The 13,737-nt window shown below is 39.1% G+C and overlaps 1 non-coding gene across 1 annotated transcript; it reads left to right on the top strand.

The window, feature by feature from the left end:
- Positions 1–7,853: 7,853 nt before the first annotated feature.
- LOC131632613 (small nucleolar RNA R71) lies at positions 7,854–7,960 on the top strand. The gene has a single exon (XR_009293056.1). It is a non-coding gene; the product is annotated as a small nucleolar RNA R71 (small nucleolar RNA).
- Positions 7,961–13,737: the final 5,777 nt, after the last annotated feature.

The raw sequence follows: 13,737 nt of genomic DNA, 5'->3' as shown, positions 1-13,737 counted from the left end.
TTTGGAGCATTGTTAAAATGCAAATTTGTAGCGACCGCTTCTTGGTCCAGAGTAAATTCACGGTTAAACATCCAAAATTGGATGCTACCGGTTAAAAGTGGTTGATCAGAAGGAGTGTCGTAATTAAAAGAGCTCAAGAACTCTAAGACGAGCGGCTCATAAGTTGGTACGGGTTCGGTACAGAGATGATGTAGGCTAGATTTTGTGAGCAAACGGGTGACACCATCTATGAGACCCAGAGTTTCTAGACATTCGATGTTCACGAATTTTGTGGGAACAACCGAACGTTCATAGAATGCGAGGTATTTGGTTCTTTGAGCATCGTTGTCTTCCTCTCGAAAAATAATATGTGAAAGGTCGGGAGGTGGCCTCTCAGGATGCACACTACGGATGATTGAACGTGGAGGCATGATGTGTTTTGAAGAAGATAGTGTGGAGAGTAGAAGAATAGAAAATGGTTTGGAGGTTGTGAAGAAAAAGAGTGGTGGTGGTGTGGTTTTATAGTGAGGTTTGAAATTGGTGGAGTTAATATAGAATTAAAATGGAGTTATTGTGGTGTTTGAAGTTTGAATGGAATGGAGAAATGGGAAATGATGTAGAGTTAAAGAGGTGAATGATGGAGGATGAATGAGGTTTATGGTGTTTAAATGGAAGAAATAATGGGGAGAATGAAGAATATTGAATGATGAATTTTGAAATTCAAATTCAAAATTCAAAGAGGGAGAAAAGATGCTTCTGCGTGGTCAAATAATGTAGTCTGCTGCCCTTGGGAGACGCGTGTCTCAGGCAGTCAGTCTGCTGGGGGACAGGGTATGGAGACGTGCGTCTCCTGTCCTTGGCATGCTGAGTTCTGGTCCCACAGAGGTGGAGACGTGCGTCTCCTAGCTTAGGGAGGTGGTCTCCATGCATGCAATGGTCTAGACAGGTTCTGACAGATACCATTAAGTATAGAATAATAGTTCAGAACAGTGTCATTGTTTAATACTATTAACATCAAAAAATAATGGTAAACAGGAATATATAGCAGTTAATAGCAATGCAGTATAACACAGTCGCAGTAATGAATAAAATAATGCATTTGGAATTTAAAACTGGTACTGAGTGTTGATAGAAATAGAATGTAAAAGTGCAGAAAATGAAATTCTAAACTAGAAATTTGAAATTGCTAAAACTAGAAATAAAATCGAATAGTCTAAGCTTTAACATCTAGCCACGTCTATTGTTGTGCACACTAGAATAAATGTGTTTGAAAACTTCGTCGAATTGAGCATTGACGGTGTCGATGAAATCGAAGAAATGCATTTGCAGAGTGTGTAGCTCGTTGCGCACATGTTGTACTTCGTGTTGCAGTGCATCGATGGCTTGCCCATGTGTGTTCTGATTAGGAGAAGGCTCGATCCTCGGAGGAGCATTTCTTTGGTTCACCGATTCGGTGGATGCAGCAGGTTGTTGTGGTTCAAGCTCGACATCAGTCATTTCTTCAGTATATTCTTCAGTAGGAGTCTCAGGCTCATACTCAGGAATGGGTTCATCTTCAGGAAGAGGCTCATATTCAGGCATGGGTTCATCTTCAGGAAGAGGCTCATGTTCAGGTTCAAGGTAATTTATGGGTATATTTCCATGTTCATAGTATCCAGGAGGAGTGCCAGGCTCAGATTCCGATGCGTGCATTTCATCATCAAAATGTTCATAAGCTTGTGGGGTTTCAGGTGAGGATTCTCTCTTAGGAATCTGACCATAGTAAAGCCAGTTAGCAGGGTTATGTACACTCGTCCTTGGACTTGGTAAGGTGAACTGATCCAGTACTTTGTTATCAATGAGTAAATCAAACCGATCAGGTCCTAGGTTACCAATGATACCTCGATTAAAGCAGAAGTGAATGTCCATAGAATTGTAGGAACCAAAAGGTGTCAATCTAAGTAGAGGTGTTCTCAGACCTATGGCATTTGCAATCATAGTGACAAAACCGCCGATCAGAATAGGTGAAACTTCGTCTTGCATGATGCGCTCGAAGTTTGTTAGCATGAATGCGATGGCGTTGACCGGACGATTTTGAGAGGTGCAGAACATGATGAATAACTCTTCTCTAGAAACTTCAGTGATATTATCAGGTTTACCGAAGATGTAGTGAGCGATGATCTTATGCAAGTATCTGAAAGCAGGGTTATGGATGTTCTCGGATTGAAACTCGTTCTCTTCAGGGTTATCGTTTCCAGTGATCTTGCCCCAAAATCTTTCCAACTCCCAGTATGCAAGACTGTCTTCAGCTACTGTGGTGTATGCATCTGATCCATTAGGTAGTTCTAACATTTCAGCAAAATCTCGGATGCAAAACTGATATTCTAAACCAAAGAGTCGAAAGAGGATAACTCCTTTCCTCAGCCCTTGTCCACAGTTGGGAAGATAAGTCAAAGAGCTCAAGAATTCCAGAGTGAGCTTTCGGTAAGTACTAAACTTGCGGAACAGGTGAGAACCGGTCCAACCGATTTAGTTCAGCAAGTGCATGACGCTTTCTTCAATACCGAGTCTTTCCATAGTCGGGTGGTGAGGATAGCGAGTCAAATCCATTTGCCTCTCAGCCAGCTTAGCATATCTCGCTTCTTGCCCTCTACCACGGAACACAACTTCCATATTGTCAACTTCTTGCATCTTGATGAGTTAGTAGTTAAGAAAGCCTATAAGTTGAAAATATTAAGATTAAGTTAGAACTAGGCTAGTGTTATTTAAAAAAAAGGAAAAATAAAGAGAAAGATAAAATAAATAGTGAAACAAGTTATAATAATAATTATAATTATAAAAAGGAAAGATTTTCACGATTTAAAAATAGCGGTTATAATTATAGTAATTATTATAAAATGTAGGAAAAATATAAAAACATAGAAAAATTAAAATAATTCAAAAATAGAATAGAATAATAAAATAAAAATAAAATTTAAAATAAAAATAATTGTGGGTTGTCTCCCACCAAGCGCTTTGTTTTATGTCGTAAGCTCGACGATTTGAAAATAGAAAATCATTTTTCTGAAGGAGCGGACAGCTCGTTAAGTTTAAGAATTTGAATGTTTTCATCGTTTTCGAGATGGTGGTAATACTTAAGACGTTTCCCATTTACGACAAAAGGTTTGACGGTTTCTCCTTTGATTTCTATCGCTCCGCTCGGAAATATGTTAGTGATTTCGAAAGGACCAGACCACCTAGATCGTAACTTTCCAGGAAATAATTTTAATCTAGAATTAAATAGAAGTACTTTATCGCCTATGCTAAAATTTTTCCTAGATATACGCTTGTCATGCCATTTTTTCGTTCTCTCTTTATAGATTCTGGCGTTTTCGTAAGCGTCTTGTCTAAGTTCGTCTAATTCGTTTATGTCTAGAAGTCGTTTCTCACCAGCGACAGTGTAGTTTAAATTTAAATTTTTAATGGCCCAATAGGCTTTATGTTCTAACTCTACCGGAAGGTGGCATGATTTTCCATAAATGAGTTTGAATGGGGTGGTTCCAATTGGAGTTTTGAAAGCTGTTCTATAAGCCCATAAAGCTTCATTTAACTTGGATGACCAATCCTTTCTAGATATAGCAACAGTTTTCTCCAATATTTGTTTTATTTCGCGGTTAGATACTTCTACTTGTCCGCTTGTTTGTGGATGGTATGGTGTAGCTATTCGATGATTTACTCCATATTTTCGAAGGAGTTTTTCAAGGATTCTTGAAATGAAATGAGACCCACCATCGCTAATTACCAATCTTGGCACACCGAACCTAGGAAAGATGACGTTTTTGAAGAGTTTGATAACTACTCGTGTATCGTTTGTAGGAGAAGCGATGGCTTCTATCCATTTCGAAACGTAATCGACAGCTACGAGTATATATTGATTTCCGAATGATGATGGAAACGGACCCATAAAGTCTATTCCCCAGACGTCAAATATTTCTACTTCTAGAATGCCCTTTTGAGGCATTTCGTCACGTCTCGAAATATTTCCGGTTCGTTGGCATCTATCACAGTTTAATACAGCAAAATAAACGTCTTTCCACAGGTTGGGCCAGAAGAGTCCAGATTGAAGGATTTTGGCGCAGGTTCTAGATGTGCTATGGTGTCCTCCACACGGTGCAGAATGACAGTGTGTTATTATGCTTCCTATTTCTTCCTCGGGTACACAACGTCTAAAGATTCCATCGGGGCCTCTTTTGAAAAGGAGCGGGTCGTCCCAATAGTAATGTTTTAGGTCATGGAAAAATTTCTTCTTTTGTTGGTAACTTAGATCAGGAGGAAGTACACCAGCAGCTAGGTAGTTTACGAAGTCTGCATACCAAGGTGTGTCAGAGCGGACTAAAGCTACTTCTGCGAAGTTATTGGTTTCAGTGATTGGATGGTATGGTTCTAATTCGTTAGCTTCTAAATGAGCGATGAGTCTTTCATAAGGGAAATCATCGTCAATTGGTACTTTTTCGGGTTTCAGATTTTCCAGTCGAGAGAGGTGATCTGCTACGACATTTTCAGTTCCCTTTTTATCTTTAATTTCCAAGTCGAACTCTTGTAATAACAAGATCCATCTTAACAGTCTCGGTTTGGCGTCCTTCTTGGTTAAGAGGTACCTAATAGCGGCGTGGTCAGTGTATATGATTATTTTGGCTCCTACCAGGTAAGAACGGAACTTATCTAACGCGAATACGACAGCTAATAATTCTTTTTCTGTCGTGGCGTAATTCATTTGAGTTTCGTCTAGGGTTCTACTCGCATAGTATATGGCATGTAGTTTCTTATCTTTTCTTTGCCCTAGAACGGCTCCTACAGCATAATCGCTTGCGTCGCACATTATTTCGAAAGGCTCATTCTAGTCGGGAGGTTGCATAATCGGCGCAGAGATTAATGCTTGTTTAAGCGTACGGAATGCTTCAGTGCATTTATCGTTAAAAATGAATTCGGCGTCTTTCATCAGTAATTCGATTAAGGGTTTGGTTATTTTAGAGAAATCCTTAATGAAACGTCGGTAAAAACCAGCGTGTCCTAGAAAACTCCTTATTTCTCTAACTGTTTTGGGAGGTTGAAGGTTTTCGATAATTTCGATTTTAGCTTTATCCACTTCGATCCCTCTATCGGATACGATGTGTCCAAGTACGATTCCTTGTCGAACCATGAAGTGGCATTTTTCCCAATTAAGGACTAGGTTAACGCTTACGCATCGTTTAAGTACCATTTCAAGGTTTTCTAAACATGTTTCAAAACTTCCTCCACAGACAGAGAAGTCGTCCATAAAGACCTCCATTATTCCATCCAGGAAGTCGGCAAATATTGCCATCATGCATCTCTGGAAGGTTGCGGGTGCATTGCAAAGTCCGAAAGGCATTCGTCTATAAGCGAATGTACCATAAGAACAGGTAAACATGGTCTTTTCTTGGTCGTCAGGGTGGATAGGAATTTGGAAAAATCCGGAGTATCCATCCAGATAACAGAAATATGAGTGTTTAGCTAGGCGTTCGAGCATTTGATCTATGAATGGTAAAGGGAAATGGTCTTTTCGGGTGGCTTTGTTTAGCTTCCTATAGTCAATGCACATTCTCCATCCAGTTTAGGTACGTTGTGCTACAGATTCGCCTTTTGCGTTAGTGATTACAGTAACTCCTCCTTTCTTTGGTACGACATGAACAGGACTAACCCATTTACTATCGGATATTGGATATATGATTCCGGCTTCTAGCAGTTTTTGGATTTCCTTTTTAACCACATCGCTCATGATAGGATTTATTCGTCTCTGATGTCCCCTAGAGGTTTTACAATCTTCTTCTAGCATAATGCGATGCATACAGATGGAAGGACTTATTCCTTTCAAATCTGATATGTTATATCCTAAAGCGGGTGGGTATTTTCTTAGGACGGTGAGTAATTTTTCAGTCTCGGTTTGTCCTAAATTGGCGTTAACTATAACCGGTCGGTTATGTTCTTCGTCTAGGAATTTGTACCTAAGGTCGGTAGGTAGTGTTTTAAGTTCTATAGCAGGTTTCTTAGGCCCAGGTATAGGATCAGGAGTCAATGCTAAACATTCACTCAGGTGGTTATCTTGATATTCCCCACGCCAGTTGTCATCTTCAAATATTGGCGGTATAGGAATTCTTAAGATCTCGGTTTCCTTATGTTGTTCGGATTTTATTTCATTTACACACTCATCGATTATGTCGGCAGAGCAGCATGTGTCAATTATAGAAGGTGCTTTTAGGAATTAGGAAAGAATAAATTCTATTTTCTCTTCTCCTACTTCGAAGGTAAGCTTTCCTCGCTTGACGTCTATAATTGCACCAGCGGTTGCTAAGAATGGTCTTCCTAATATGATCGGGATGTTAGAATCTTCTTGGATATCCATTATGATGAAGTCAGTTGGGATGTAGAATTGGCCTACATGAACAGGGATATTTTCTAACATTCCTACAGGGTATTTAACTGAACGGTCGGCTAGTTGAAGAGACATTCTCGTTGCCTTAAGCTCACCCAGATTTAGCTTCTTACAGGTTGAAATAGGCATCAAACTAACACTGGCTCCTAAGTCGCACAAGGCTTTCTCTATAATAGTCTTTCCTATTACGCAAGGTATAGAAAAGCTACCAGGATCTTTCAGTTTGGGAGGCATGTTATTTTGGATGATAGCGCTACATTCAGCGGTAAGTGTTACAGTTTCGTTATCCTCGAGTTTCTTTTTGTTCGATAGAATTTCTTTCAAGAATTTAGCGTACGAAGGCATTTCGGTTATGGCTTCTGTGAACGGTATGGTTATGTTTAATTGTTTCAGAAGTTCTACAAATTTCTTAAATTGCGCTTTGGTTTTTGATTTAGCTAATCTCTGAGGGTAAGGAATTGATGGCTTATAAGGTGGTGGTGGAACGTAAGGTTTTTCTTTTTCAGGTTCCACTTCGTTGTTGTTCTCATTGGTCTTAGCAGTTTGATCATCAGTTGATGTCTTTTCAGTTTCCTTTGGCTCTTGTTGTGACATGGGTGCGTTTTGAGTTCTAGGATCGATAGGTCCATCGTACTTCGTTCCACTTCGTAGTGTTATCGCGTTCGCATGTCCTTTAGGATTAGGTTGTGGTTGAGCAGGAAACGTGCCAGCAGGGGCAGCAGTAGGTGCTTGTTGTTGGGCTACTTGGGAAATTTGAGTTTCTAACATTTTGTTATGTGTAGCTAAGGCATCTACTTTGTTCGATAATTGTTTTAGTTGCTCGCTATTGTGGATGTTTTGATTTAGGAAGTCCTTATTGGTTTGTTGTTGGGAAGCTATAAAGTTTTCCATCATGATTTCTAGATTCGACTTCCTAGGGGCGTTTTGAGCAGCTACAGGCGCTTTTTGATAGCCAGGTGGGACAGCAGGTGCTTGTCCAGGCGCGTACAACGCGTTGTTGTTCTTATACGAAAAGTTCGGATGGTTTTTCCATCCAGGGTTGTACGTGTTAGAATAAGGGTTTCCTTGAGCATAATTTACTTGATCAGATGGGATTCCAGTCAAGAGTTGACATTCGGCAACTGCGTGTCCAGTTAATCCACAAATCTCGCAGTTAGGTGCTACGGCAATAGCGGTGGCTGAAGGAGTGATGGTTAAGTTTTCGATCTTTTGAGTTAAAGCGTCTACTTTAGCGTTAACGCGGTCTATACCACTTATTTCGTACATTCCTCCTTTGGTTTGGGTCTTCTCTAGAGCGGCTCTTTCTCCACCCCATTGGTAATGGTTTTGTGCCATGTTCTCTATGAGGTTGTATGTTTCATCATGGGGTTTGTCCATTAGTGCTCCGCCAGCAGCGGCATTTATAGTCATTTTAGTGTTATAAAGGAGACCACCATAGAAAGTATGGATGATCAGCCATGGTTCGAGTCTATGATGAGGGCATAGTCTAAGCATGTCCTTGTATCGTTCCCAAGCTTCGAAGAGTGATTCGTTATCTTTCTGGGTAAATCCGTTGATTTGACCTCTTAGCATAGCGGTTTTGCTAGGCGGAAAGTATCTTGCTAAGAATACTCTTTTCAGTTCGTCCCATGTAGTTATGGAATTAGAAGGTAGGGATTGAAGCCACGCTCTAGCTCTATCTCTCAAGGAGAAGGCAAAGAGACGTAATCGAATAGCTTCGGAACTAACGTTGTTAGCTTTGACAGTGTCGGCATATTGCACGAACACAGATAAATGGAGGTTGGGGTCGTCTGCAGGGCTTCCAAAGAATTGATTCTGTTGAACAGCTTGTACCAACGAAGGTTTCAGTTCGAAATTGTTCGCCTCAATCGCAGGTGGTGCGATACTTGAGTGCGGTTCAGCGCGTGAAGGAGCGGCATAGTCTCTAAGAGGACGAATAGCAGCCATCTCTAACTTCGGGGTAATTTGGTTTATTTGATCAGTAAAGATCAATTCCTGATTAATCGGAATTGGTGCTACTTCGGGAAGATTGCGAGCTCGACGTTTGACGTTAATGAAACGTTCGATCTCGTTAATTCGTTGTATTAAATCTCCTCCTTGTGAACGAGTATTTGGCATACAATCGTCCAGAAAGAAAGGAAAGAATTGCCCTAGTCTCTACGGTGTAACAGTGAGTTACGATATCGACTTAAATAGTCCCCGGCAACGGCGCCAAAAACTTGATCGGGACTTTACGTGTCTATTAATCTGATGACTGCAAGTGCACAGTTGTGTCGTGTAGTTTTAAAAGATATCGAATCCACAAGGACTATGAATCGACCTACCGTTATCTAAGGTTACTATGTAAAGCTAACGCTACTAATATTTTGATTGTTCCTAAGGGAAAGTGATTGTGAATATTAAGAAATATAATAATAGACGGATATCAGTATGTATTTCGTTTAACTTAAGGTGATCCGAAGGTCCATTGGCTAATGCATAATTCGATTAAAAATCTTTATTAGTTCAATTGATTAAAAATCCTCCTCTCAAACTTTCGCTCTGTTGATTTAGATTACTATCCTAACTCGTAATGTACGCTTTCGCCATCCCATTAGATTTTAGAAAAGCTTTTTGGAAACAACGTAATTAATAAAATGCTTGTTTTATGAAGTCGTTATCTATTTAAATCCCCTAATCTCAAACTTTCGCTCTGTTGACTCGGAACATGCTAATATCCCTAACGTACGCTTTCGCCATCCCGCTCGGGTGTAAAAACATTTTTTGAAAATAAATAAGTTCTAATTAGTTTTAATACGCTTTCGCCATCCTTAAAACTAATGTCCTATGTCTACTATCCAGTTAAAGATCTCAAACTTTCGCTCTATTGATTTTAACCTTTGACCGTCTTAACCCCTCAAACTTTCGCTCTATTGGTTTTAAGACTTACTAATTAAATTAGACATACAAACCAAAAACAAGTGATATTTAATAAAATATAATTAAGCCAATTTATTTCGGATCCCACAGTTAACTTACTTTACATACCGATATCTTAGTTATTTAGCCAGACATATTAATACGGTTAAGCATGCATAAATTAATTTGGCTTATAATAAAAGGCATGTTAAATGGCATATAATATATCATGCAATAACGATAATAAATAAAGCGGTAAATAATAAACCTGAATAAAATAAACTGCAATTGAATCTTGAAGTATCGAACTTCCACCACAGGTTGGCTGAATCGTTCTTCGAAATTAAACGGACAGAAAATAAAAACAAGGAATTAAAACGATAAATCTAACGTAAGGCTAGATTTATAAAAGGTTCACAACAATTTCCGGTGTAGAAATTGTTATGAGAAAATAAGACTGTTTAAATGAAAGCAGGAAGAAAAATAGCAAATGCGGTACAATTTCGGCAGCACTTCGTTAGCAGGAAATCGGACAGTTTGAAGTGAAGTGGCTGCCTCTATTTATAGGCGAGCCTTTGCAGTTGGGATGCGTGAAAGTAGGAACTTCTCAGACTGGGGCTTGCAGACGCACGTCTCCACTTCTTTAGGGAGACTCAGCACATGACTTGAGACGTGCGTCTCAAGTGGAGAAAATATAGGGAGAGCTGGAGACGGGCGTCTCCTCATCGTGACGTGGCAGAAGAACGTTGGAGACGTGCGTCTCCACTTGCTGGGATGAATTGGGCCACGCACAATTGATCCTTCGTGGGCTGGGTCATGGCTTTGCACATTTGGGTCTCCTGTTTGCACCTCTTTTTCACTTCAGCACCCCTTTTTCATCTTTTAGGCACAAATAGTGGTCATTTTAGCTCCATTTCTTCTCCTTTTCACAAATAGTCTCAATAAGATGGTAAAACCTGAAACAAAGCAAATACTCACATAATATCATAATAAAACAATATAATAAATGGAAAATGCTATAAATATCTACGGATTTCAAGCTAAATATACGATATAAAATCGTGTTATCAAGAACACAATGCGAGTGAATGAGATTGTGTCCCGCAAATAAAGCGGAACACTCAAGTGATAAGCGTCGATCGGTGACTATCCAAAAGCCTTGCACACTAGCACACAAGTTAGAGATAACAAACATCGCAATCGGAATTGCGTTGGTGCTTTACACCGAAAAAGGATAACGAAATGAGAAATTTGACATTAATACACTTTTAAAACATAAATCGAGCGAAAGTAAGATAACAACCAGAAATAACACTCAAATGTTAGTCAAATATGTACACAAGTATTATGAAAACCAAAGCAAGTATTTACAAGTCAAAAGGTACACCGAAGCGGTAAAAATCGGGTAAAAATGATAAAAAACTAAACTTGTCAGAATTAAACCAAAACTTTATGGTAAGCTAGAAACATGCCAAAGAACTCAAATATGCGGTCGGAATTTATTAAATCGGCTCGGAAGCACGATTTCCGAAATGGGACAGTAGCGAAAACGATAAAAAAAGTCGTCCGAAACCGAAAATAAATCTCATCATCAACTCCGGAAGCATTATTCTACTCAAGAAACATTATTCACATTCGCGAAAAGTCCACACGGTTCAAGAGTTATGGTAAAAGCACAATACCGAGCAAATTACGTCTATTTACGACAAACATAACATAACAAGCAAACGCATTGAGACGCCACCTAAAACAAACATAAAGCTCCAGCATGAAACGTTATTATTTATCAGAATTTTCGGTGATGATTTCCACGCAATCGGACTCGGCAAAACGGTCGATTCGGTCAATTTTCGGCCCAAAAAGCCAATTTTCGCACTTGCTGTCAGCATTTCCAGAATTGACCAAAAATTGCCCGAATCAAAATTCCATTCACGTGGAAAGCTTTGGAACACCCAAAAACCCCCGGTTACATGTAAAAAAAGTCAGAAAACGGACTTATGAATCAAAAGTTATAGCAAAAAAATAAGATTCTAGCATGTGTCGGACTTTAACAAACATTTTGACAAACACTTAGAGTGCACCATAAGTCACATCAATGAATCTCAACAATTAAACACACAAAATCGACATCAATCCATAGATCCACGGCACAAAAGTTATGATCCATTACCAACAATCATCAATTATATATAACAATCATTAGATCATCACCAATTCAATTAACAACATGCAAATTCACCGATCAATCATCATGAATCAACATTAATCAAGAACAAAATATGAATCTAGATTTGAATTCACATAATGAACAACAATTAAGCACTTAATTCAAGATCCAAAAACTTACCGGATGAAGATCTAAACCGACGCGCGAACACAAACATGACACGAACGCGAACACAAAGCGAAGTCGAAAAGCGAATCCCAAGGGAGAAGAGAGAGAGGGGAGGCACGCAAGATGTAGAGAGCGGAGAATTTGAACTTGAGATCTTGATCTTCAATCCATGTTGTTCTTGAATTTGATGAAGATCAATGAATGTTCATGAAGATTGATGAAAGTTTTATGATATTTGTGGTTTTGATCCAAGGGAATTGAGAGAAAGTGTTTTTGATATTTTGGATGAAGTGAAGTTTATGAAAGTTCCCCCTTGATTTGTGAAGAGCAAAAGTTTATATGTTGTCAACGCGAAATATCCAAATTGCCCTCGGTGCGTCTTATTTTGGCTCGTTTTTAAGGAAACTTGATTCGGCTCTGAATTCCGGAACGAAACCAATGCCATTATGAAGATGAACAAATTCGTGGTTCGTCGCCGCGAGAATCGTCTCAATCCGATAAGCGATGAAGAAAATACGCCCGTTTGAATGACGAGAAACGCCGAATCATGTGGTGCGACTGTGCAGAATTTTGTGCGTACCGCTCAAAGAACTCGATAAAACTCCATCTTCGGCTCAAATTCTGAACAAGCATGTGTGACGAAGAATCGAAGCTAACAAAATTTTCGAGAAAATGCCGCCGGAATGGACTTCATACAATAAAAATCGAAGGAGTTATGAATTTTCGAACTCGGCGCGACATACCCGAAAGCACACTTTTCACCGAAAGGTCGCGACGATCCTTAAAATTCTGGGAGTTTTCAGTGCATAATTGGCCTTTGGTCCGAACATATGAAATCTCGGTAAGGATGACACGAAGCTCCAGTTAAAATCTCGAGTGAATCGGATGAGCGGATTGTGAGATATGAATTTTTAGTGTCCGAAAACCTACGGTTCAGCACCATTTTTCACTGCGAACGCTCCAGTAATTTGCAAATTCGACAACCTTCCTCATGGAATTTGTTTCTGAGCAAAACATGAAAGTTGTAGATAACATCGAAACAGTCGGGACCACGCAAGAACCAAGCTCATATCATCTTCCAAATAAGACCTGTGAATTTTCTCGTATTTCCACTGTAGAAACCACATTTCACACTATATCTTCTTAAACCCATGAAAAATTTTTATTATTTTTTTTTTCTTTTCGAACGACGAAATAAACGTCTTGGATAACTTATAGCTCAAATAAAGAGGGCAAATTTTGGGGTGCAACACAACTGTTTTCACAACTGTAATTATTTCAAATTGCAAATCTTTTTTCAACTGTTTTCATCACAGTCAACCAGTATTATAAAGTACTGGGCCTCTATTAGAGTGTAAGACCCAACACCTTCTTTCTTTTCATAGTTTGTTTTCAAAAACTGTATTTACAAAATCTCCTTTCTGTTTTCAAAACATTCTTCTGGTATTTGAAGAGCATTATTCCCGGTGAAACTCTTCAGATACCTATGTGACCTATGTCCATCTTCACTTCTATTTTCAAAAAACCTTTAACTGTTTATTATAAATATTCAACTGTTATCAATAAAACAACAAAAAAATGCTGGTAAGGCTTTGTACATACATCTTCAAAGGCCTCCACTCCATCCAGGTTAGGCTTTATAGCTTTCAAATTTACAGTCTTCATTTAAATTACTGTCAAATATAGAACTGTTTATATATTAGAACTACGTTTGAGTGTAAACCTTAGGACAGTTAAACTATATATATATTATAGGACTATGGCCTAGGATTGAGAATGTCTTCCCGGTGAAGGCTCATTCCTAATTAGAGATCTTTAGTTCAAACCCTCAAGATGAATTATTCCCGGTGAAACATCTTGAAAAAGCCTTAGAACCCAAAATAGGACACATCCACCCATGAGGAATTATTCCCGGTGAAACCTCTTACCCATTTGCTTAAAGCCAAAATAAGTTCAAAATCACATAGCTTTCTCTTGTGCTACAATAAGGACCCTCGATGACCCTCGATTAGCCTCCTCTTGGGCTTTGTACAAGGACCCACAGGCTTCTTAAACGCATTTCCAGCTTCCTCTTGAGCTTGTATACAAGGACCCATCAGGTTTCTTATAAACAAAG

Source organism: Vicia villosa, unplaced genomic scaffold, assembly GCF_029867415.1.
Source record: "Vicia villosa cultivar HV-30 ecotype Madison, WI unplaced genomic scaffold, Vvil1.0 ctg.000970F_1_1_3, whole genome shotgun sequence".
In the NCBI taxonomy this organism is placed as follows: domain Eukaryota; kingdom Viridiplantae; phylum Streptophyta; class Magnoliopsida; order Fabales; family Fabaceae; genus Vicia; species Vicia villosa.
Note: the sequence above shows the minus strand (reverse complement) of the source record. Positions and strands in the feature narration are given on the sequence as shown.